The 24,930-nt window shown below is 45.3% G+C and overlaps 2 pseudogenes; one reads left to right on the top strand and one right to left on the bottom strand.

Moving 5' to 3' along the window:
- Positions 1 to 828: 828 nt before the first annotated feature.
- The window catches only part of LOC138419571 (zinc finger protein 420-like), a 40,650-nt pseudogene continuing 16,548 nt past the window's right edge, over positions 829 to 24,930 (bottom strand).
- LOC138419130 (guanine nucleotide-binding protein G(I)/G(S)/G(T) subunit beta-1 pseudogene) lies at positions 10,556 to 11,538 on the top strand (annotated as a pseudogene).

The following is a 24,930-nucleotide window of genomic DNA, read 5'->3' as shown; positions in this document are numbered from 1 at the left end:
ATTATATTAATATGACTCTTCCAGAAAGAGTTTTCTATACTTACATCAGGTAGAAGAGAAGGTGTCCTTACTTCAAGCCTGCCAGGTAATAAGCATGATTTCTCAATGTTGATGTTATAAAAAGACCTTCGATTTCAATGAACAATCCTTGTTTTATGCTTAAAAAGCAATTGACATAATTATTGAAAACTTAGAGCAAACTTTCGTCTTACTTTGAATTATTCCCTGAACATTTACATTATGGTGACAACACAGATGTGTGACTTCAGTGACAAATACCTCCATTTAGAGGTTTAGTGTGCATATAACATTACTGTGTTCTTAATCTTATAAATTGGAGAATAAATATAAATGATTCCCACCTAATATAGAAGGGCTTCTCTTACAATTAAGGTAACAATCATCAAAAACAGAAGTTCATATATATAGTAGAAACAAATTACAGCATAGTAACTTGAGAGTTGAATGACATTCGTTTGGGTTCCTTAATGATCTCAAATAACGTTAATATAAACAAGGATACATGACTAATAATTATACTTCTGCAAATATCCACCCCTTCACCTTGTGATCCATATGAACATATCAATTTAGTGCATGTTTTAAATATGGAATACTTGCTACAGTGTTTCTGTTTGGAGTAATTCAACAAAAGTGGTACGAATGAAATGCTTTCTAGTATGAATTCTCTGGCATTGATTTACTTGTGATGTTTGATTAAACACTTGTCTACATTTTTGTATTTCATTCATGTATCTTTCCAAAGTAAACAGTCATTGCTTCAAAATTGTATATTTAGGAACAACCTTTTTTATCACTGACTCATTTCTAGGGTTTCTTTGCAGTATGTATTCTCTGATGGGGCATGAGGTGATGGCTGTGACGAAATCCTTTGCCACATTCCTTACATGTCTAACATTTCTCTGCAGTATGAATTCTCTGATGTGGAGAAAGACCTGAACTCTGGGGAAAGGCTTTGCCACAGTCTGTACATTTATCAAGTCTCTCCCCAGTATGGATTCGTTGATGTCGAGTAAGATGTGAACAATGGATAAAGGCTTTGCCACATTTGTTACATTTGTATGGTTTTTCCCCAGTATGAGTTCACTGAGGTACAGTAAGACTCAGATGCCAGTTAAAGGCTTTGCCACATTCTGTACATTTACAAGGTCTCTCCCCAGTGTGGATTCGTTGATGTTGAGTAAGAAGTGAATAACGGGTAAAGGATTTGCCACATTCTGTACATTTATAAGGTCTCTCCCCAGTATGAATTCGCTGATGTTCAGTTAAAGTTGAACTCTGCTAAAAAGCCTTGCCACATGCTGTACATTTATATTTTGGCCATCTGATGCGAAAAGCTGACTCATTTGAAAAGACCCTGATGTTGGGAAAGATTGAAGGCAGGAGAAGAAGGGGATGACAGAGTATGAGATAGTTGGATGGCATGACCGACTCAAAGGACATACGTTTGGGTAAACTGCAGGAGTTGGTGATGAACAGGGAGACCTGGCATGCTGTGGTTCATGGGGTCCCAAAGAGTTGGACACGACTGAGCGACTGAGCTGAACTGATTCGTGTCAATAAAATCAAGATGATTTTTAATGGGTTAAAATATATACATCTACTTGTGAATGATATTCTTTGTATATTTTAAATACACTAGGGGAAACATATACAACGGTATAAGATAAATTAGAGCTCTTGGTTCTGAAACTTTAATTTCTTGACAAACTGTATCATTTTGTTGAGCTGTATCTTAGAAATTCAACACAGGTGAAAACAGATTAGCACCAATATGATTATTGTAAATATTTTGAAAAAAAATGTGAATAAGAAGACTATGTGTGATATGAGCATAGTGTGTACTGGAAACATCACACCTGGGCTTGAGTGATGAAAATGACCACTCCCAAAACACAGTGTCTATCATCAACACAGTGAGCGTTCATTTTCCATGAAAAACCAAAAAGACGCAGAATTTCTCCATTAACTATGAGGGTTTTCACACGTTCCCCACTCCATTTTTCCACATCCTTGTTTAAAGACAGAGGATAAAAATGAACTTCCTAGCCTGATAATCTCAGAGAAATCACCAGAGCCAGTGGACAGCATCTGTGATGGTGTAAATGGATCACACGGAAGATGCACTATCAGAGCCTGGGCATTTAGGAAAAAATAAGGAAATTATAACTTGAACCTAACAAGCAGATATCAGTTTTATGCAAATTCATTTTATATATACTTCCTCTGTTTTGTATCCTAACGGTGTGTTTAACTTGTAAGCCTTAGCATCACAGAGGACAGTGTCTCCTAGTTTTCTTTTCATTTCTGCGCATTTTCTGAAAAATTCTGGATCACTGAGTTGATTCAATATATAAGGGCATTTTCTAACTCCTAAAGAGCTGAATTGTATCCACGTCTGAACTCATCATGGCATTTCCCCTACTTCCCGAAGATCCCAACACTGAACCACGTCCCAATGGGAATCTCGGATACCAGTGCCTCTCCGTGTTGAGAGGACATATTCTCACAAAGGGAATATGTTCACCAGCTGAAAGTCACTCATTCAGGTTGGGAATTCGTCATGTTCTATAGAAAGCCAGGATAGAGACAATGGAGAACAGGATCTGGGACCCAAGGGAGAGGTGGTCTAAAGAGCCGGTCTTCACTATGATAAGAAGAAAAGGAAAAAATAAGAAGTGGATAACAAACACCCCAGGCAGAAAAATTAGAAGCAGAGAGCTAAAGGTTGGAAGATTCTCAGTCCAGGCATTTCAGGAGGAAAGCAGACACAGCCCCAGGCCCGGAACAGAACATGTACCTGAGAAGCTGCCATTTCCTCCTCTTCTTCCTCCTGCTCTGTCTTCTCTGGGGATGTTATGTAGCAAACACACCTCTGCATCTTGAGAAAATACCTTCAAAGGCATCCACAGAGCTCTTTAACCTGCAACTACTTCACCTACAGACAGAAGGACTTGAAAAGCTGAAAAGACCCACCTCTCCTGTCCTGTCTCAGGAGAGATTCGGGAACAATCACCTCCTACTTGGAGACCAGCCTGTGAACTTATTTCTTGATTGTTCTCTCCTCATAGAGAGCTCCTAACCCTCTGCTCACACAGATGAGGTGACCTGACTGACTCCCCTGGTCCAAATCCAGCTAGATCAACCTTTCAGCCTCTCCTCAGACTGAAGCTAGGCCTCAGCTCTAACAGATGAACCAGGAGCCACGTCCTTAACCCAGGCCTCCCGTTAGCGTCCCCTGGAGCACTTCCTACACACCACACTGATGCCCCCACAGGACCAAGAGAGAACTCTGTGGGGAAGGCACCAGGGAGGTCCTTTTCTAACACTGGTCACGTGACCCTGATAGGAAACGGATGGAGATCACTTGGCCAATGGTTCAGATTCTTTCTGAAACATTTCAGTGATTATGAACCCCTCAAGGTCAGGTCCCACCTCTAAGAAGTTATGAATCTGCAGGTCTGAGGTGGGGTCATTAAACACATCTTTAGCAAGTTCTCTGTTCTGCTTCTTCTTCCCCAAGACCCACACTCAGGAGCCCTGAGCTTGAGCCTTCTCACTCAGCACAGCTGAGACATCTCAGGAGGGGAGGGTTTAGGGTGGGAATTTCTGAGGGAGATTAGGCTAGAACCAGGCAGAAAAAGCTCCAGTTCTTGGGGTTCAGGCCTTTCTAAGGGACCCTGGGTGAAGTGCTGTGGGCTCCCCAGGCTGAGCGTGGATGGGTCCATTCAAACCAGAGGAGCAGGAATCTGGTGAGCTCTGAGGGTGTCACTGAAGGGGGGCCTGTGCAATAGACCCTGGGGTTCGGCAAGACTGCTGATCTCAAGGAAGGGGTCATCTAGTGGAGGTGCTCACAGGACTGGCTGCTGTGAGTTCAACGACCTGCAGGCTGCCTGCTCCCCAGACAGACGCTGAGGCAGCAACAGCACGGAGCAGTCAGGGAAGCTCCCAACATTACTCTGTCTGATCCTTCTTATTAGAACCATCACAATGTCCCTGCAGTTACGAGAGGGTAACAGGCAGGAAGGCCAGGGGTCTCCAAATAGAGGAAATAGCCTGCAAATGTCAGACATTTTTATCTCTCTCAAGTGGCAGGAGGAAACAAAGTAGCGATATTTTTTCCTTCCCTATACATATTTAAAAGGTTTCTCTTAAAATTCTGTGTTGCCATGACACCTGGTTTCACCTGAAGTTAAGCAATGCCTTTTTCTTATGGAAATGTTTATCTTAGGCTATGCTAATGTACTATGTATTTACCCCAAACTCTGTCTTCAAGTCAGTTCCGCCTTTATGCTCAGAACCTACTTGATAAACCAGTATGTTCTACTCTGATATTGTTCCTCTAATCTATGTAAATAACACTATTTGTATGGTGCTCTGCCCTTCTTTAAGGTTCAAGCTAATCCTTTTATGGCCCAAGATGAACCATTTGGTGCCAAGATTATCCCAAAATACATCTTATGGGTGAGGGGCCTGGTGCCATTCTGAGTTTTGAGACATTCCTTTCTTTCATTAACGGGCTGCTGGTGACTATATAACATCCAGCTAAAGACTAGCAGGGAGGCACTCTTTCTGCCCCCTTCTGATGCCTATGTCAGAAGCTTTCTCTATCTCCTTTATACTTTAATAAAACTTTGTTACACAAAAGCTCTGAGCGATCAAGCCTCGTCTCTGGCCCCAGATTGAATTCTCCTCCAGGGGCCAAGGATCCTGGCATCGTAATTCAACAACAACCTTTCACTGGTCCTGGCACCCTCCCCAAGATGTGGGCACGACATTTGCTAAGATCAATCCCCCTACAGAGGCCTGTGGGGGCGTGTCCACACTTATTATGGGATGGGGCCCCCTCCCTTTTCAGCCATCAAGGAGGCTTCCTGCCCTTGTACAGAGAAGTCTTCTTTGACCTCAGGAGTGGGCCTCTTATCTCTTTACTCTTGCAGACCTCAGCTTCTGCCACTAGATTTGTCCCTGGAGTGTGTGAGTGAGAACAAAGCTTCAGTTTCACTCCACTTGACAAATACCAGCTGTCCAGCCCAGAGGCCCTTCTATCTCCTATGTCAAATCCTACTGAGAGACATGAACCCCAAAAATCTTTATTGGGAGGCTATAGGGTGAAGGTCTGTCTTCTGTAGCTTCTTCAGGCTGGCACGGGGCTCATAGACCCTACCTAGCTGGGGTCATGGAGCTCTCGTCCTGTCTCATTCAGGGGCCCCAGAGTCTGTTCCGAAGAGTAGCTGGAACCATTATCTTGATGTGAAACCATCGTAATCTGAAAAAGTCAAACATAACAAGTGGATTTTAAAAGTCAGGGGCCAAATATCTGTGATTAATGATCACAAATTACTGTGAGCAGGAGCTACAGCAGGAGTAAGAACCAGGTTACATTTTTTAGCAGCTTTGATCCTGTCCAGACAGAGTCAGCACTGGTGGTACCCTCTCCACAGGCATGGAGCCTTGTGCTGTGGTCTTGCACACTGCGGATGTCTTCTGTATTAGCCCAGAGTGACTGACGCAGGTGTGACAGACTCAGTTTCAAGTCGTTGGAGGAGTGACAACCTGAACAGTACTGTAAAACATCAACCACAATTTTTTCCCAGGAGAATAAGCTGGATTCCCAGGCCAGACCTGGCACTTCAGGAAGACCTGTTGCCCGGTAGCCAGTTGTCCAGTTTTGTCTAAGTAGGTTCAGGCCGCTGACGTGGTATTCACATATTAATTCACATATTAGTCAGAGCAGTTGTCACTGTTACTGACTCTAGTGCTCCTCTAGGCATGAGAAGAGGCAAGAATCTGGGCTCATGAGAACCTTTACTGAGAGCATCTGACTGTCTGAAGGCCTGTTCTGCCAGCTTCCACAGAGCGCCGTTCCCGATCTCCCTACTCAGTGCCTTTGAGGGCTGCTGAAGGGCAGCCGCTGCTGCGGGTCCTGATTGAGTCCTAGCAAAGGCAGAAGTGCCACTTTTCAGCTGGCACGGCCCCTTCATGGCAATCTGACCATGGTTCTGGGGGTGCATAATGTCCATTTTCTCCCATGGTGCTAGGAATGCTCATGCCTAGATCTGGCAAAGATTCTGCTGACGGGCCACTCAGTGTGCTGTTACAGGACTAACAAAAAACAGGAGCCAAGAGACGCTGGATCACCGGTCTCAACAGCCTCTATGGTCCGTGAAAACATTCCCTCTTGTTGCTTCTTCCCATAGCTAGAGTTTCACCGTTACCCTCACTGATCGCATATCATCATTTTATCAGAGGTTCAGTCACACATTTGGCAACGCAAGAAACAATTGTGCAAAGCAGGCAGAAGAGGAAACAATGCAGCTAGCAGTATCAGTAGGACCATAAGCAGGAATCTGAGGACCTGCTTTAAGCACAGTCAGTATGTCCCAGGTGCTCTGACTTAGTTTGTTAAATGACTGTAGCCTGGGGTTAGTCTCCTGGTTGCAGACCATGGAGATCCTGACCCTTATCCAAAGACTGATTACTGAGATAAGTTTTAGAAATAAACTTAGAGAGTCCCTTACTAATTCAGTTAACTCTCATCAGCATTATAACATAAACGCAAGGAACTATGTCATAAGACTTTCTTAGTAAACATAGATCTTAATTAACAAAATCGGAATTTAATATTTTGTGAAACTTTTTTTTTTTTGGTAAAGTTGCCTCTGTTTTCATCAAACTAGGCCAAGACTAATTTGTTTCAAAAATAAGTTTGGTGTACTGACCACAAAGACTTCTTCCACTGACTCTGCTGTAATTCCTCAGGAGTCTTAGACTAAATTCCCAAAAGGCCTCTCGAGGCCAAGAATTTATTAATTGGTTCTACTTTCCCCCGTTTATGAATGACTCACTAGAGAATAGAATTATCATTACTTTTTTACAACACAAATATTTCCAGTCTTTATATCTTCTCTCACTGACAACACATATCCGACTTGCCATACACACTGAAACATTTTCCTTGTCACTTTAGTAGATCCTGAGTCCCTAATTTTTAATCTTTAAAAAATTAACCCATAGTGAAAATCAAGAAGAAAGCAATTGTGAACTATTTGTTGCATTGGCAGTCTCTGATTAGCAAACTCAAGAACGTATTTTAGAACCTCTAAAAACATGTATTTTTCCAAAGCACAGTTTTTTTCAATGTAACACAAGGCACGTGTCTAATAGATATACGTCTATGTATAACTGAATGAACTTCCTGGAAACCAAAAAAAAAAAAAAAAAAACCACACACACACATCAGAAATCACATCTACTCTAATAGAACATAAAAATTCAAATTATCAAAATAATAAAAAGAGTGGGGCATGAAGAAATCTTACCTCCTTGTGTCCACTTTGGGCAGCAACAATTTAAAACTTGTGAAGATAAGCCTGCAATATCCCCAGGCCTTCAGGGATGCAAGGGAAAAAAGCCTGTGGTCAACGAACGACCTTAGGTAGACCCTGAAAAAAGAATTCAAAACCTGGCAATTGGTCAAGAAGCCAATCTTGGGAGGTAAGTTTTACTCACACTCTTTCAAAATAATCACATGGAAAGATTTCTGTATCACTGAAACTTCCTGCTGCTGCTGCTAAGTCGCTTCAGTCGTGTCCAACTCTGGGTGATCCCATAGACAGCAGCCCACCAGGCTCCCCCGTCCCTGGGATTTTCCAGGCAAGAATACTGGAGTGGGTTGCCATTGCCTTCTCCACACGAAAACTTACAGAAATTAAAATCAAAACTACAATGAAGGTATCACCTCATTCCGATCAGAGTGGCCATTGGTAAAAAGTCTGCAAACAAGAAATGCTGGAAAGGATGTGGGAAAACGGGAACCCTCGCACACTGATGCTGGCAGGGTAAGCTGTTAACCGTCAGCATGGAGGAACAGGCTGGAGGTTCCTCAAACAAGTGAAAAGACGATGAAGTCACTACACTGCTTAACCCCATGCAGAAAAACATACGCCAAAGCAGAGATCTAAATGGACGGATGGATACTATAAAGCTCTTGAGGAAAATATACAGAACATGCCTTGATATAAATCGCAGCCAGTTCTTTTTGGATTCATTCTTAGAATAATACAATGAAAATCAACAAATGGGACTTCATTAACCTTAAAAGCATTTGAGCAGCAGGGTAAACTATAAATGAAAGAAAAAGACAACCCTCAGAACGGGTGGGGGAAAAAAGTGTTTGCAAATGGAGATACAAGGAATTCATCTCCAAAACATGCAAACAGTCCATGCAGCTCAATTTATTTAAAAAAAAAAAAAAAGGAAAAGTGGGCCAAAGATCGAAATGGGCGTTTCTCCATAGAAGGCATCCAGGTGGACATAAAGTACGCAAAAAGATGCTCAGTGTCCCTAATCATTAGAGAAATGCAAATCAAAAGTTCAGTGAGATATCACTTCACACCAGTCAGCATGGCCATCTCAAAAATTCGACAACAATAAATGCTGGAGGGAGTCTGGAGAGAAGGGAACCCTCCTATTGCGGGTGGGAATGTAAGTCAGTGCATCCATTCTGGAGAACAGTATGGAGGTGATTTCAGACACTCAGCAACAAAGTACCATGTGACCCAGCCATCCCATGCCTGGGCATGGATCCTGGGAAAACCAAAATTTCAAGATACTGCATGCCAACCATCATGGCAGCACTGGATACACTCGCCAAGATACAAAAGAAACCTGAGTGCAGAAGGAGAGGTGAATGGTTAAAGCAGCTGGGGTCAGGTCAGTTCAGTTCCATTCAGTCGCTCAGTCGTGTCCAACTCTATGCGACCCCATGAATCGCAGCATACCAGGCCTCCCTGTCCATCACCAACTCCCAGAGTTCACTCAGACTCGTGTCCATCGGGCCAGTGATGCCATCCAGCCATCTCATCCTCTGTCATCCCCTTTTCAGTGAGTCAACTCAGATACACAAACCCAGACATAATAGGATGAAAGAAAGCCACTTCCAGTCACAGGGAAGAGCCAGAGACGATCACACTAGATGAACTAAGTGAGACAAAGTATCACCTGTTATCACTTCTAGGTGGAATCCAAACATGGAAACAAATGAGCTTCTTTACAAAACAGTAACAGCTTCATATACTTAGTAAAGAAACGTGTTACCAAAAAGGAAAGTCCGGGTGCGGGGAGAAATATATGTTGAGAATGACATATACACACTGCTAGTCATAAAATAATCCATAGGGACCCACTGCAGAGCACAAGGAACCATACTTTGACTGTAAATAACCTATATGAGAAAAAGAACCTCAAAAGAACATATATACATCTATGTATAAATGAATAACGTTCCTTTACACATTAAAAAAAAGAAACCCCACAACAGTGCAAATCACCTATATACTAAAATTCAAAATAAACATAACAGGAAAGAAAGAAAGACAAAAGAACTGCCGACTCTGTTCCCCTCGGGCCTTGGGGAGCTGGGCTGGCATCACGTCCCTGGGGCTTGAGCAGGCTGGGTCCCCATGTGGGGCTCTCCTGGGGCTGAGGGTGCTGGGGAGGATATGCCAGCCAATCAGCCCCCCACCCCGGTGGACATGGACTTCCTGTTCCCCTCTGCATGAGTCCACAATCTCCAGATCCTGTGGGACCCTCCTGCAGCAGCACTAAATCTAGTGCCCCCAAAGGATGGTGGGGTCTCTGCGCTGGAAGAGCTTTGCAAAGTGTCCCGGACCCCGTGTCTCCTGGTGGTGGGGTTCCCACCTCCAGCCTCCTTCCTTAGGGTCATCCCACTGAGAGGAGAGGTCCCTCTGCAGAGTGGTGTTGCAATCATTGGGACCGCCTGGGGGATGAAGGGTAAAGGGGAAGAAGTAAGGAGACACAAGCCTTAGGGCTTCCCAGGTGGCGCTAATGGTAAAGAATCCATCTGCCAATGCAGGAGACGTAGGAGATTCGGGTTCAATCCCTGCGTCTGGAAGATCCCCGGGAGGCATTCTTATTGCCAACCCAGAAACCAGATTTGCCCTAAGGCTCTGGTTGCCCAGGTAACCAGAGCGGGCCTGAAGAAATGCTGCCACCTTGTGGTTATTCCCTGTAACAAGTACTTGAAAACCGGGGCTATTGGGCTCGGCTCTAAATGACACCAGCCGAGGGGCCGCAGATGGCTGGAGGCGTCTGAGGGGCGGACGGAGGCGGCGGCGGCAGCGGGAGCGGGAGTGGGCGCGGGAGTGGAGCAGCCGCCGCGGGACCGACCGGACCGAGCTTCGCCGGCGCACCTGCCCGCAGCGCCTGCGGAGCGGCCGGAGCACGACCACCTCCCGGAGCGGCGGCTGAGGCGGCGGGGAGCGGGCGCGGCAGGCGGGACACGGCGTCGAGCCTTTTCTCTGTTGCAGACAATTTTCCATGTTTGGGAGAACAGACCAGCAGCACTTCTGAATTAAGATCTCAGATTCTTTGAGGTGGCTTTGAAGAGCACTAAGATTAGAAGATAAGTGAACTTGACCAGTTACGGCAGGAGGCCGAACAGCTTAAAGACCAAATTGGAGATGCTCGGAAGGCGTGTGCAGACGCGACTCTCTCTCAGATCACAAACACTGACCCTGCGGGAAGAATCCAGACGCGCACCAGGAGGACGCTGAGGGGACGCTTGGCCAAGATCTATGCCATGCACTGCGGCACCGACTCCAGGCTTCTAGTCAGTGCCTCGCAGGACGGTAAACTTATTATCTGGGACAGCTACACCACAAACAAGGTTCATGCCATCCCTCTGCGCTCCTCGCGGGTCATGACGTGCGCTTATGCCCCTTCTGGGAACTACCTGGCCTGCGGAGGCCTGGATAACATCTGCTCCATTTACAATCTGAAAACTCGTGAAGGGAATGTTGTGTGAATCGTGAGCTGGCTGGACACAGAGGTTACCTGTCGTGCTGCCGTTTTCTGGATGACAATCAGATCGCTACCAGCTCTGGAGACACCACCTGTGCCCTGTGGGACATCGAGACTGGCCAGCAGACGACCACATTCACCGGACACACCGGGGACGTCATGAGCCTTTCACTCGCTCCGGACACCAGACTATCTCTGGTGCTTGTGACGCTTCAGCCAAACTCTGGGACGTGCGAGAAGGGATGTGCCGGCAAACCTTCACCAGCCACGAGTCCAATATCAACGCCATCTGTTTCTTCCCGAACCGCAACGCATTTGCCACTGGCTCAGACGATGCCACCTGCCGGCTATTCGACCTCCATGCGGACCAGGAGCTCAGGACCTACTCCCACGACAACATCATCTGCGGGATCACCTCCGTCTCCTTCTCCAAGAGTGGGCGCCTCCTTCTCGCAGGGTAAGACGACTTCAACTGCAATGTCTGGGACGCCCTCAAAGCCGACGGGGCAGGGGTCTTGGCCGGGCATGACAACCGCGTGAGCTGCCTGGGGGTAACTGATGACAGGATGGCCGTGGCGACGAGGTCCTGGGACAGCTTCCTCAAAATCTGGAACTAACCCTGACAGCTGGTGGACGCCACAGTGACTGGAAGACCGTTCCAGCCTTGGACCGTTGCAGATAGCATTTCCCATCTACCCCTACTAACGCAGACGCCCTGCACCCCTCAGAACTTCAAAAGTGCAAGACCTTCCCCTCACTTATTGCTGAAACCAAGAGCACAGTTCCCACTGAGAGAAGAATCTCTGTGCTGTAACTAAAATGAATCGTGCATTCCTTCTGGGACCATTGCCTTTGTTTTCCTTTTTTGTTTGTTTTGAATGAATTTAAAAGGAAATACTATAATAAAAATGTTAACAAGAAGGTAAAAAAAAATAAATATATTAAAAATAAATAAATAAATGACACCAGCCCTAAAGAAATCTTCTGGGGTAAATCACATGAAGAGAATTCAAAACAGGGCTGACTTTCAAGAAGCCACTTTCCGGAGGTTAACTGTACTCCCCCGTAGAAGGTAAAAAGCCCATGGAAAGATACTCATCATCAGTAAGTAGTAAAGAAATGCAAATTAAAACTACCATGAGCCATCTTCTCACATGGCTCAGAACGGCCATCCTCAAAAGATCTTCGAAGCTTAAGTGCTGCCAAGGGCGAGGGGAACAGGGAACCCTCCTACACCGTGGGCAGGGTTGTAAATGGGTGGGTGCAGCCACGAAGGAAAATATCTGGAGGCTCCTTGAAACACGAAATAGAGAGTTACGTTTTCCAGCAATACCACTCCTTGCTTTGATCTGGAAAAAATCCTAATTCAAAAGAATGTGTACATTTCTATTTTCAGGGCAGCACTATTCACAATAGCCAAGTCAGAGCATTAACCAAAATATCCATCAACAGAAAAATGAAGACTAACTGGCCCATCTAGACAGTGGAATACACTCAGGAAAAAAAAAAAAAAAAAAACACTACCATGAGCAGCAGCATGGATGTACTGAGAGATTATCACTGAGGTATGAGACCAAAGGCAAACATCCTAAAATAGTACTGAAAGGTGGAAGCCAGAAATTCACGCAAATGAAATAATTTGCAAATAGAAAGAGACTCAGAGTTAAAAAACAAGTTCATGATTAATTTTTTTAAACATTGCAGGAGGGATACACTAAGAGGGATTAAAATGCTCACTGTTACAACCTCACCAGAGCCATGACAGGCTCAGAGAAGTGCACTAGGCCAAAAATAATCCCTGAGTCATGCTTCCGGGGCTTCCTGGAATGGTAACTCTGGCCAATCAGAGAGATGGTAACTCTGGCCAATCAGAGAGATGATAACTCTGGCCAATCAGAGATGATAACTCTGGCCAATCAGAGGGATAATCACTGGCCAATCAGTAAATACCAGGAAACCCCTGCAGCCAATTAACCCTTGCCAACTCCCTGTCTTTGTTCTAAACTTATAAATACTGCTGTAAATCTGGGCTCGGGCTCTCATCAAGACTCCACTGTGCTGGATGAGACGGGAGCCCTGGCTCGAGCTGGCAATAAAACCCCTTTATGCTTTTGCATTGTTGTGGACGTCTTATTCTCTCAGTTTTTGGGACTCGGACTCTGGGCATAACATTTGGGGGGCTCATCCGGGATCCCTTTAACTGGGAAGAATAACATTCTCCCGGTAGAAGGGGTTTCCTCACTAGGAGAAGAGATATCTGAACACTGGTGTTAGTTTTGGATTGAGTTCAGTGTAAGGCCGAGGCGCGGGTTCGTGCTAGGGAGGCGGCTGGCTCTGGTTACTGGATTAAGTCCAGCGTAAGGCCGGGGCCCAGTTTTGTGCTGGGGAGGCGGCTGGCTCTGGTTACTGGATTAAGTCCAGAGTAAGGCTGGGGCCTGGTTTCGTGCTGGGGAGGCGGCTGGCTCTGGTTACTGGATTAAGTCCAGCGTAAGGCCAGGGCCCGGTTTCATGCTGGGGAGGCGGCTGGCTCTGTAAACATCCTGCAGGCAAGATTGAGTGCATTGTTGGTGGCCACCTTGCATTTGTTATCTGTTTGTCTATTCGTGGTGTCTGTGTTCCTCTTTGTGTGCTCTGTTGGCTCCCAGTGTACTTTTCTGTGATCATGGGACAAACAACTTCTACTCCTTTATCTCTTATGATTAACCACTTCTCTGATTTCAAGTCTAGAGCACAGAATCTATCATTGCTGGTGAAGAAAAGCATGTTAGTAACTTTTTGTTCTGCCGAGTGGCCTGCTTTTGATGTCAGCTGGCCACAAAAAGGCACCTTCAGCCTGCCTACTATTTGAGCAGTCAGAGAGAAGGTGCTCGCCCCCTACCCTTCGGGGCACCCAGCCAGACCAAACTCCATACATTTTGGTCTGGCAGGACCTGATAAAAAAAACCCTGGCCTGGCTAAAACCTTTTGTTTTTCAGCCCCTCATTTCCCTTCCCTCTTCCCCACCCTCAGCTTCATTATGTCCACAGGTACTAGTCGTGAACTCATCCAAAGAAAAAGAAGACAAAAAGCGCAGCAACCGGGTGAAACCGGTATTCCAGAAATCCTCACTATACCCCAGTTGACTTGACCTGGAGACTGAACTCTCCCCACCCCCCATGAGGATCCACTTCTGCCCCCGCAGGTTCCTCGGGTCTCTTCTGGAGGGACACAAAGGGACACCGAGCCTTCGGCCCCAGCCCGGGAAGGAGGCCCCGCCCAAGGGACTCGGGGAAGAACCAGGGGCATCACCAATATGGCGAAAAAGGCAAACCGGAAGCCCCCTCCTCCACAGTCCAGGCATTTCCAGTTCGGGCGGGGCCTGCCCAAGCAGACAGAGAACAGACATACCAGTACTGACCCTTTTCCACCAGTGATCTTTACAACTGAAAAACTCAGACCCCTTCATTCTCTGAAAAACCTCAGGGCCTCACTGACCTTTTAAAATCTATCCTTTTCACCCATAACCCCACCTGGGATGACTGTCAACAGTTGTTACAAGTGCTCTTTACTACAGAAGAATGCGAACGGATCTTGTCAAAAGCACAAAAGAATGTGCTGGGGGTAGATGGGAGACCCACTACACAGCCTAACCTGATTGATGAGAGATTTCCCCTGACACGGCCCTGCTGGGACTTCGAGCGGGCTAAAGGTAGGGAGCGTCTCCGAGTGTACCGCCAGACTCTCATGGCAAGCCTCCAAGCAGCCGCCAGGAGGCCAACAAATTTGGCTAAAGTAAATCGGGTTAGACAAGAGCCAAATGAGAGCCCAGCAGCTTTCCTTGAGAGATTAATGAAAGCTTTTAGGCAGTACGCCCCCCATGGACCGACAAGCCGATGAGTCGCACGCAGCCGTCATGCTAGCATTCGTGAATCAGGCAGCCCCAGATATCAGGAAAAAACTACAAAAATAGAGAGGTTGGGAGAGCAATCCCTGCAAGACCTGGTGAGGGCAACAGAGAGGGGTTTTAATCATAGAGAGACTCCAGAGAAAAGAGAGGAACGTGTTAGGCGAGAGAAAAAAAAAATTCAGGGCCCGGCACCCCTCCCCGAGTCCTGGATAACTATACATGTGGAGGGGAAACTGGTTGGCTTCATGGTAGACACGAGAGCTCAATACTTGGTCCTTAATCAAAAAGACCGATGTCTAAAAAGACCAGCTGGGTACAAGGGGCCACCGGGATTAAACGATACAGATGGACTACTAAATGTCAAGTGAACTTGGGGGCCCAGCAGGTGACCCACTCTTTTCTTGTGATACCAAAATGCCCAGCACCCTTGTTAAAAAGAGACTTACTATTTAAAGTCAATGCCCAAATTCACTTTGACCACGGAGAGATATCAGTTCTAGATGGGACCGGACATCCCATACAAGTTTTGTCTCTGGCATTGAGGGGCGAATACAGACTGTATCAGCCAAAGCTGCTCATGGCCATTGACCCCAATGTACAACCTTGGGTCCAAAAATACCCTCTAGCTTGGGCAAAAACTGCGGGGGTAAGACTAGCCAAGCAGAGGCCTCCCATCATTGTCAAACTTAAATCGGACGCCACCCCTATCTGGGTAAAACAATACCCTTTGAGCCTAGAAGCCCAGCGAGGAATTGCACCACATATACAACGGCTTCTGGAGGCAAAAATTCTTAAAAGGTGCCGATCTCCATGGAATACTCCTTTGTTACCTGTGAAAAAGCCAGGGGGAACGGACTTTAGGCCTGTGCAAGATCTTCGTGAAATCAACAAACGGGTAAATGATATACATCCAACCGTCCATAACCCGTACACCCTTTTGAGTGGCCTCCCGCCAGACTATGTCTGGTATACTGTCCTGGACTTAAAAGATGCCTTTTTCAGTTTACCCTTGGCCCCCTTGGGCCAAGAGATCTTCACATTCAAATGGAGAAAAAAAAGGCAGCCAGACCTCAGGACAGCTAACTTGGACTCGACTTCCGCAAGGCTTCAAGAATTCACCAATGCTATTCAGTGAGGCTCTGGGTGAGGACCTCCATGAGTACAGGGTTGATCACCCCAACATTGTTCTATTGCAGTATGTGGATGATCTTATGCTAGCCGCAACCACTGAGGAGGCATGCCTAGAAGCAACAGGCAACCTCCTTCAAACTTTAGGGACCTTGGGGTACCGGGCTAGTGCAAAGAAGGCCCAAATTGCTAAGCAAAAAGTCATATACCTAGGGTATAAAATAAAATAAGGATGGAAATGGCTGACGCAAGCCATAAAAGAGGCCATATTGCAGATCCCTGAGCCGGCAACTCCTCAACAAGTGAGAAAATTTCTTGGGACTATTGGGTATTGCCGGCTATGGATCTTGGGATTTGCTAAAAAGGCCCGGCCACTATATAAAAAAAAAGAAAAAGAAAAAAAACTGGACTTGGATGAGCCAATAAAACGGGCTTTTCAAGAACTCAGACAGGCTCTGCTGGAAGCCCCAGCCCTTGCTCTCCCTGACCCGTCCAAGCCCTTCCAATTATTCGTAGATAAAAAATGGGGAATGGGAAAAGGAGCCTTGATGCAGCAATGGGGGCCTTGGAGGCGACCAGTGGCCTACCTATCCAAACGACTGGACCCAGTGGCTGCGGGGTAGCCACCTTGCCTCCGAATCATTGCTGCTACTGCCCTCCTGGTCCATGATGCTGACAAGCTGACTTATGGACAGCGACTCCTGGTCTACACTCCCCATGCCATCGAAGAGATTCTGAAGCAGCCACCAAATAAATGGATCTCTAATGCCCGTGTGACCCATTATCAGGCTTTGCTGCTGGACACCCCACGGATACACTTCCAGATGCCCTGCTTCCTGAACCCGGCCACTCTCTTACCCAACCCAGAGGATGACAGCCCCCTCCACGATTGTAGTGAGATATTGGCTGAGACAACGGCAATACAAAAAGACCTAACAAATGTGCCTTTAAATAACAGTGAGCTGATATGGTTTACAGATAAAAGCAGTTTTATAAAAGATGGACAGAGAAAGGCTGGAGCTGCAATAGTTGATGACTCTGAAAAGATAATATGGGCTGAAGCCCTTCCCCCAGGGACCTCTGCCCAAAAAGCAGAACTAATAGCCTTAATACAGGCTCTGTAGAGGGCAAAAGAAAAAGAAAAAAAGAGTCACTATTTATACCGACAGTCGGTATGCATTCGGCACCGTACACATCCAGGGCCCAATATATAAAGAGCGGGGATTTTTGACAGCCGAAAAAAAAAAAGTTAAAAACCTGCCTAAAATCCACAGACTCTTAACAGCCGTCCAACAGCCTGGAACAATGTCAATAGTACATGTCCCTGGACATCAAAAGAGAAGAGACATTAAGGCTCAAGGCAACTGAGCCGCTGATATGGCTCATGAGGCGGCTAACAGGGACTGCACAGCCCCTATACTAACTGTGGGGCTGCCACCCCCAGGTATGGAAACCTTGCCCCCAACCCCCAAGTATTCCTCTTCCGATCTCAATTAGATTCAAAAAAATGCCAGCCCTCAGGAGGGCAAAGACGGATGGTATCAAGACCAAGATGACAACTTGATACTTCCCACCAACTTGGGTCAACACCTCTGTATGCACCTACATCTGACCACCCATCTAAAAACAAAAAGACTCTAACCCTCTTACAGACAGCACGTTTGCGGTTTCCCCAACAACAGGTGACTGTACGAGACAGTCCAGGCCTGCAAAGCGTGCCAGATGATGAAGCTGGAAAAAGGACAGCATACGGGAATGAGGTACCGGGGAGAGAGGCCAGGGCAACACTGGGAGATAGATTTTACAGAAGTAAGACCAGGCAAGTATGGGTACCGTTATCTGTTAGTTTTGGTGGATACTTTTTCTGGGTGGGTAAAAGTATTCCCTACTAAGAAAAAAACAGCAATGATAGTAGCTAAAAAGATCCTTAAAAAAATAGTACCTAGGTTTGGGCTGCCAGTGACTATTGGCTCTGATAACGGGCCTGCCTTTGTGAGTCAGATTGTACAGGGACTGGCCCTAGCTCTGGGGACCAAATAGAAGCTACATTGCAAATACAATCTCCAGAGCTCAGGACAGGTTGAGAGGATAAATCAGACTCTAAAAAAACTTTGGCAAAATTAGCAGTAGAGACTGGCGGGGACTGGGTGACTCTCCTTCCCTTTGCCCTCTTCCATGTGCGTAATACCCCCTATAAGCTGGACTTAACCCCTTTCAAAGTTATGTATGAGAGGCCCCCTCCCATATGCCCTATCTTTAAAAGTAAAAAGCCCCACTATGTGCCCAGGTGGCCAATATTACAAGACTAAATAAGACAAATTAGATTGTGTCTGAGACAAAAGATGGTGGGTTTGTTCACACATCGGGCTAACTGCATGTCTACATGCATCAGTTTTTAATCAAAACAGAGAGTTCTGTATAATAGTGACTGTAATGCCCAAAATCCTGTACCACCCTGAAAAGATAATGTACGACTACTGGGCCCCAAAACAAACACCCGGCTCATTACATTTATAAAAAAACATATTAATACAGTTCAACTATTTGTGCTTAGACAGCAATATCAAACTGTACCCCAAAACAAAGAGGAAGATTCCTCTATATGATCTAAAGACAGGGGGAAATGTTACAACCTCACCAGAGCCATGACAGGCTCAGAGAGGTGCACTAGGCCAAAAATAATCCCTGAGTCAGGCTTCCAGGGATGGTAACTCTGGCCAATCAGAGAGATGGTAACTCTGGCCAATCAGAGAGATGATAACTCTGGCCAATCAGAGGGATAATGACTGGCCAATCAGTAAATACCAGGAAACCCCTGCAGCCAATCAACCCTTGCCAACTCCCTGTCTTTGTTCTAAACTTATAAATACTGCTGTAAATTGGGCTCAGGGCTCTCATCAAGACTCCACTGCACTGGATGGGAGCCCTGGCTCGAGCTGGCAATAAAACCCCTTTATGCTTTTGCATTGCTGTGGACGTCTTATTCTCTCAGTTTTTGGGACTTGGACTCTGGGCATAACACTCACATCACTACATATCAAACAGGTCATCTAAAAGGACCAACTGAACAGCACAGCAAGTTGAAGGAAACACACTGTGATAACCTTCATGGGAAAAAAATCCCCCAAAAGAACAGTGGTACATCTATTTATGACTGAATCAAGTTCCTGTACACCTAAAACAAACAGTCGGAAATCAACTCTATTAGAAAACAATAAATTACCCAAAAAGTGGAGGATGAAAAATGATGCCGCCTTGTGGCTGCTTTTGGTAACAACAACTGAAAAACCTGTGCTGACCAAAATACACCTGTTCTCAACAAATGTCCTGGGATAGGTCCTGGAAAAAGAATTCAAAATAGGGCAGATAGTCAAGAGGCCAACGTAACTTGTTAATAGCCAGGACAGAGGACAGGGAGGAGGGTCCTTAAACAAGCAAAAAGAGAATGAAATTACAACACTCCTTACCCATTTAAAGAAAAACTCCAAATTAGTTAAAGAACTAAATGGAAAAACAATTACTCCTTACCATTAGAGGAAAGCATAGGAAAAACAGGCTTTGACATAAATCACAGCAAATTCCCTCTGGATCCACATCTTAGAATAATGAAAAATTAGAAAAACTCAGCAAGGGACCTCATTAACCTTAAAAGCACTTACACAGCAAGGGAAACCATAACGAAAGAAAATGACAACCCTCAGAGTGGAAAAAAAGTTTGCAAGAAAATATATCAACAAGTAATTCATCTGCAAAACAAGCAAACGGCGCATGCAGCTCAAAACACAAAACAAAACAAAAAACATACAAAAACACACACACACAACAGAAATGGACCAAAGATCTAAATGGATATTTTTTCAAAGAATGTATCCAGATCGCTATAGTTCAGTTCAGTTCAGTTCAGTTGCTCAGTCGTGTCCGACTCTGTGCGACCCCATAGATGGCAGCACACCAGGCTCCGCCGTCCCTGGGATTCTCCGGGCAATACTGGAGTGGGTTGCCATTTCCTTCTCCAATGCATTAAAGTAAAAAGTCAAAGTGAAGTCGCTTAGTCGTCTCCAACTCTTAGCGACCCCATGGACTGTAGCCCACCAGGCTCCTCTGTCCTTGGGATTTTCCAGGCCATAAAGCACATGAAACAATGATTCGCATCACTGTTAGAGAAATGCCCATCAAAACTGCAACGTGGTATCAACGCACACCCCTCAGAACCGCCATCTTCCAAAAGCTCTACGAAGTTTAAATGATGCGGAAGGTGAGGCAAACAAGAAGTCTTCCTACACTGTGGGCGGGGATGTAAATGGGCAGAGGCGGCAATGAAAGAAAGCAGTGTGAAGACTGCTGAAACACATTAAACAGAGTTACTGCATGATCGGGCAAGCCCACCCATTGCCTTAGGTCCGCAGAAAACCTAATTTAAAATGATACTTGCAACCCTATTTTCAAGGCAGCAATATTGACAATATTTAATAGAAAGCTTCCCCAGTGGCTCAGCTGGTAAAGAATCCTCCTGCAATGTGGGAGACCTGGGTTCAATCCGTAGATTGGGAAGATCCCCTGGAGGTGGGCGTGGGAACCCACTGCGGTATTTCTGCCTGGAGAATCCCCAAGAACAGCAGAGCCTGGCGGGTTACAGTCCATGGGGTCGCAGAGAGTCAGACACGACTGAGCGACTAAGCCCGGCACAATAAAGAGCATCAGTCGAAATGTCCATCGATAGAGAAATAAAGTCACTGACCCATCTACACACGGGAATCACTCAGCTGTCAGAAAGAGCAAAAAAATATCATTGTCAGCAGCATGGATGGACAGAGATTTATCATAGTGAGTGAAGTCAGTCAGGAAGGGAAAGAAATATATCACGGGTGGAATGTATAAATTCATATGAATGAAAGAATTTATAAAGACAAACAGACTCTCAGACTTAGAAAACCAACTTATGATTATTAAAAAAAAAAGAAAAAAGAAAAACAGGTACAGAGAGGGAGACATTAACAGCTTTGGGTTAACATATACTTATAACCTATTATCAGGTAGATAATCCAAAAGGACCTCCTGAATAACACAGAGAAGTCTACCAAACACACTGAAAGAACCGACCTGGGACAAACCAGAAAGAGAATAGATACAGTTCTCTATATAATTGAATCAAGTTCCTGTAAACCTGAAACAAGCACAACAGCAGAAATCCACTCTACTCCAAGAGAAAATAAATATTAATTTAGCCCACAAAACAAAACAGGGGAGCGTGATGTGCTGCCCCCATGTGGTCGCTTTTGGTAACAACAGTGGGAAAACTGCAGACCGGCACTTAACAGGCACCAGGACCGAGGGCTGTAGGAAGACGCACCCGTCCTCAGCTGAGGCCCTCGGTGGGCTGGGGGAAGATTCAGAACAGGGCCAGTGACCACACGGCCCATCTCAAAAGATCAGCTTTACTCACATTGTTTTTAAAAATATCACATGAAAAAGCTTTCAGCATCGTGAAATGTTACAGAAATGTAACTCAAAAAAGTACAAGGAGGTATCAGCTCATAAACGTCAGAACAGCCTTTGTCAAAAAGCCTTAAAAACGACAAAGGCTGGAGAGGTTGTGGAGAAAAGGGGGCCCTCCTACACTGATGCTGGGGCTGAAAGTTGCTAACAGCCACGACAGAGGACGGAGTGGAGGTTCCTTCAACTTGTGATCAGCGAAAGAATTTACATCTCTCCCTAACCACTTACAGATGAAGGAATTTCAAATCGATTAAAGAGTTTTATGTAGGGATGATTCCTCTAAATCTCTTGAGGAAAATATAAGCACAACACACTTTGACATAAATCACAGCAAGCTCTTTTTGGGTCTCTTAGGTAGAATAGGGAAAAGGAGTCCAAAATGGCGGTGGCTACAAGACAAGGAAGGGAAAAGCCCGCGAAAAGGAAACAAAAGAAGGCCCGAGGACCAGAGTGAGGACCTCAGGGAAACCAAACAACACTCCTGGCTGGCCCAGTTTACACAGGACAGGCCCAGGGAGAGAGAAACATATAAACAGAGGGGCCAAAGCCAGCTCGCTCTCTCTCCGGCACGCTGGGGTGCTCTTCTCCTCCGGTCTTTAGATCAACGTGCCCTCATGCCTTGAAGATGGATTTTCCTGCTATCTTCTAAATAAAATAGAGCTGTGACACTGAGCTGTAACACTGATTTGTCTAAGAGCTATAACATGGTCCATTCGAGAACTGAGAGCTATAACACGGTCTATCCAAGACCTGAGAGCTGTGACACGCCGAGTGGGTTTTAATGTCCGTCACTCCAAATCTTTGTTGTGACAAGATAAAAAATCGAGAAACATACACTCGCATGACAGATCTATACTCAGAATTATTAAAAACAAAACTAAACTAAAAAAAAAAAAGGCACCTCATTAACATAAAAAGGTTTTGCACAGGAAGGGTAACCCTAAAGGAAAGAAAAAGACAACCCTCAGAATAGGAAAATAAATGTTTGCAACCGAACTTAAAAATAAGGAATTGGTCTTCAAAGATGCAAAATGCTCACACAGCTCAAGATTTAAAAAAAAAAAAAAAAGAATGCAGCAGGAATACAGGCAAAGATCTAAACGGACATTTTAAAGAAGGCATCCAGATGGCAACAGAGCGCATGAAAAGATGCTCAGGACCACACTTACAGAAATGTCAATTGAAACCTCGATGAGGTATCACCTCACACCCCTCATACAGCCCCCCAAAGACCTACAAAGGTTAAATGCTGCGAGAGCCAGGGGAACAGGGAATTCTCCTACACTGTGGGCAGGGAAGGAAATGTGTGGGGGCGGCCACAAGAAAACAGCATGGACATTCCTTACAACACTAAACATAGACTTACTACCTGATCTGGCAAGGTCTCTCCTTGCTTTATATCCAGAGAAAAGCATAATTGAAGATGATAGTTGCACCCCTATTTCCAGGGCAGCACTATTGAATCTCCAAGACAGAGCATCAACCAAAGTGTCCATCAATAGAGACATAAAGAGGAACCTGTCCATCGAAACACTGGAATACACTCAGCTATCGGAACAAATGGAAAAACGTCATTTTCAGGAGCATGGATGGACTGAGAGTTTACAATACTGAACGAAGTCAGTCTGAGAGAGAAAGCAAACTATCACACACATGGGGAACTGATAAATTCCTCAAATGAACCAATTCATAAACAGAAACAGCCTCACAGACTTAGAAACGTAAGTTTATGATTATTTTTTTAAAAAAAGGGTTGGGGAATGGAGACAATAAAAGACAGGGATTAACAGATACACGCTACTTACTGTCAGATCATCCAAATGAAGCTACTGAATAGCACAAGAAAGTACAAAACACACTGAAGGAACCTATATGGGAAAATACTCCGGAAAAGAACAGAATAGATATACCTCTATGTATAACTGAATCAGGTTCCTGTCAACCTAAAACAACACAGCAGAAACAACTCTACTTCGATAGAAAATAAAAATTAACAGCAGTAAATAAATTCACTGAAATGAATAATTGTGCAGCATAAGCAAATGCTGCCCCCTTGTGGCTGCTTTTGGTACAACAATGGAAAACCCTGGGCTGAGGGTACTTGCTATTCACGAGGACTGAGGGGCTCTAAGGAAGAAACACCTGCCTGGAGAAACGTCCTAGGTGCGTCCAGGAAATTTTTCAAAAGAGGGCAAAAGATCACGAGGTCGATCTCCGAAGCCCGTTTTACTCACACTGGCATTAAAAATATCTCAGGAGAAGCTTTCAACTTTGTGAAATGTTATCGAAATGGAAATCAAAACTAAAATGAGGTATGAGCTCGTACTGGTCAGAATGGACTCTGTCAAAAAGTCTTAGCAAAAATAAAGGCTGGAGAGGTTGTGGAGAAAAGGGAGCCTTCCTACACTGATGCTGGGAATGTAAGTTGTTAACAGCCACGATAGAGGACGGGGTGGACGTTCCTTAAACAAGGGAAAAGTTGAAGCATTTACATCTCTGGCTAACCAATTCCACACAAACTCCAAATCGAATAAAGAGTTACCTGGAGGGACAATTACTCTAAACCTCTAGTGGAAAATATAGGCAGCACACACTTTACATAAACCACAGCAAGATTTTTTTTTTTTTTTGGATCTACATTCAGAATATTTCAAAATAAAACTAAACTTTAAAAATGCATCTCATTAACCTGAAAAGCTTTTGCAGACGAAGGGCAACCCTGAAGGAAAGAAAAAGACAACCCTCAGAATGGGAAAATAAACATTTGCAACTGAAGTTAGAAACAAGGAATTCATCTCCAAGGACACAGAGTGCTCACACAGTGAAAGTGAAACTCGCTCAGCTGTGTCTGACTCTCTGTGATCCATGGACTGTACAGGCCATGGACTTCTCCAGGCCGGAATACTGGAGTGAGCCACCTTTCTCTTCTCCAGGGGATCTTCCCAACCCAGGGATCGAAACCAGGTCTCCTGCATTGCAGGCGGATTCTTCACCAGCTGAGCCACCAGGGAAGCCCCCACAGCTCATGATCAAGAAAAGAATCAGCCCAGGAGAAAAACTGGCAAAAATCTAAACGGACATTTCTCCAAAGAAGGCACCCAGATGTCCACAAAGCACATGAAAAGATGCTCAGGACCACTCTTACAGAAATGCCAGTCAAACTGCAACCAGCTATCACTGACACCCCTCAGAAGAGCCATCCTCCAAAAAATCTCCAAGGATGAAATGCTGCAGAGGGCAAGGAAAACAGGGACTCCTCCTACCCTGTGGGCAGGGATGGAAACGGGTGGGTGCAGCCACAAGAGAAAGCAGTATGGAGATTCCTTAGAACACTAAACAGACTTACCGCATGGTCTGGCAAGCCCACTCCTGATCTTAGATCAGTAGACAATCAAAACTGAAAATGATAGTTGCACCCCTATTTTCAGGGCAGCATTATTGACAATATCCAAGACAGAGCATAAACTGAAGAATCAAAGCTACTCCATTTTGTCAGGTTCCGGGAAAAGAGCCTTTGGAGATCCCCTGACCTCACCCCACCACCTGCGAACCAATCAGAACCCTTGGCCAGCCCG

Source organism: Ovis canadensis, chromosome 14, assembly GCF_042477335.2.
Source record: "Ovis canadensis isolate MfBH-ARS-UI-01 breed Bighorn chromosome 14, ARS-UI_OviCan_v2, whole genome shotgun sequence".
Lineage (NCBI taxonomy): Eukaryota > Metazoa > Chordata > Mammalia > Artiodactyla > Bovidae > Ovis > Ovis canadensis.
Note: the sequence above shows the minus strand (reverse complement) of the source record. Positions and strands in the feature narration are given on the sequence as shown.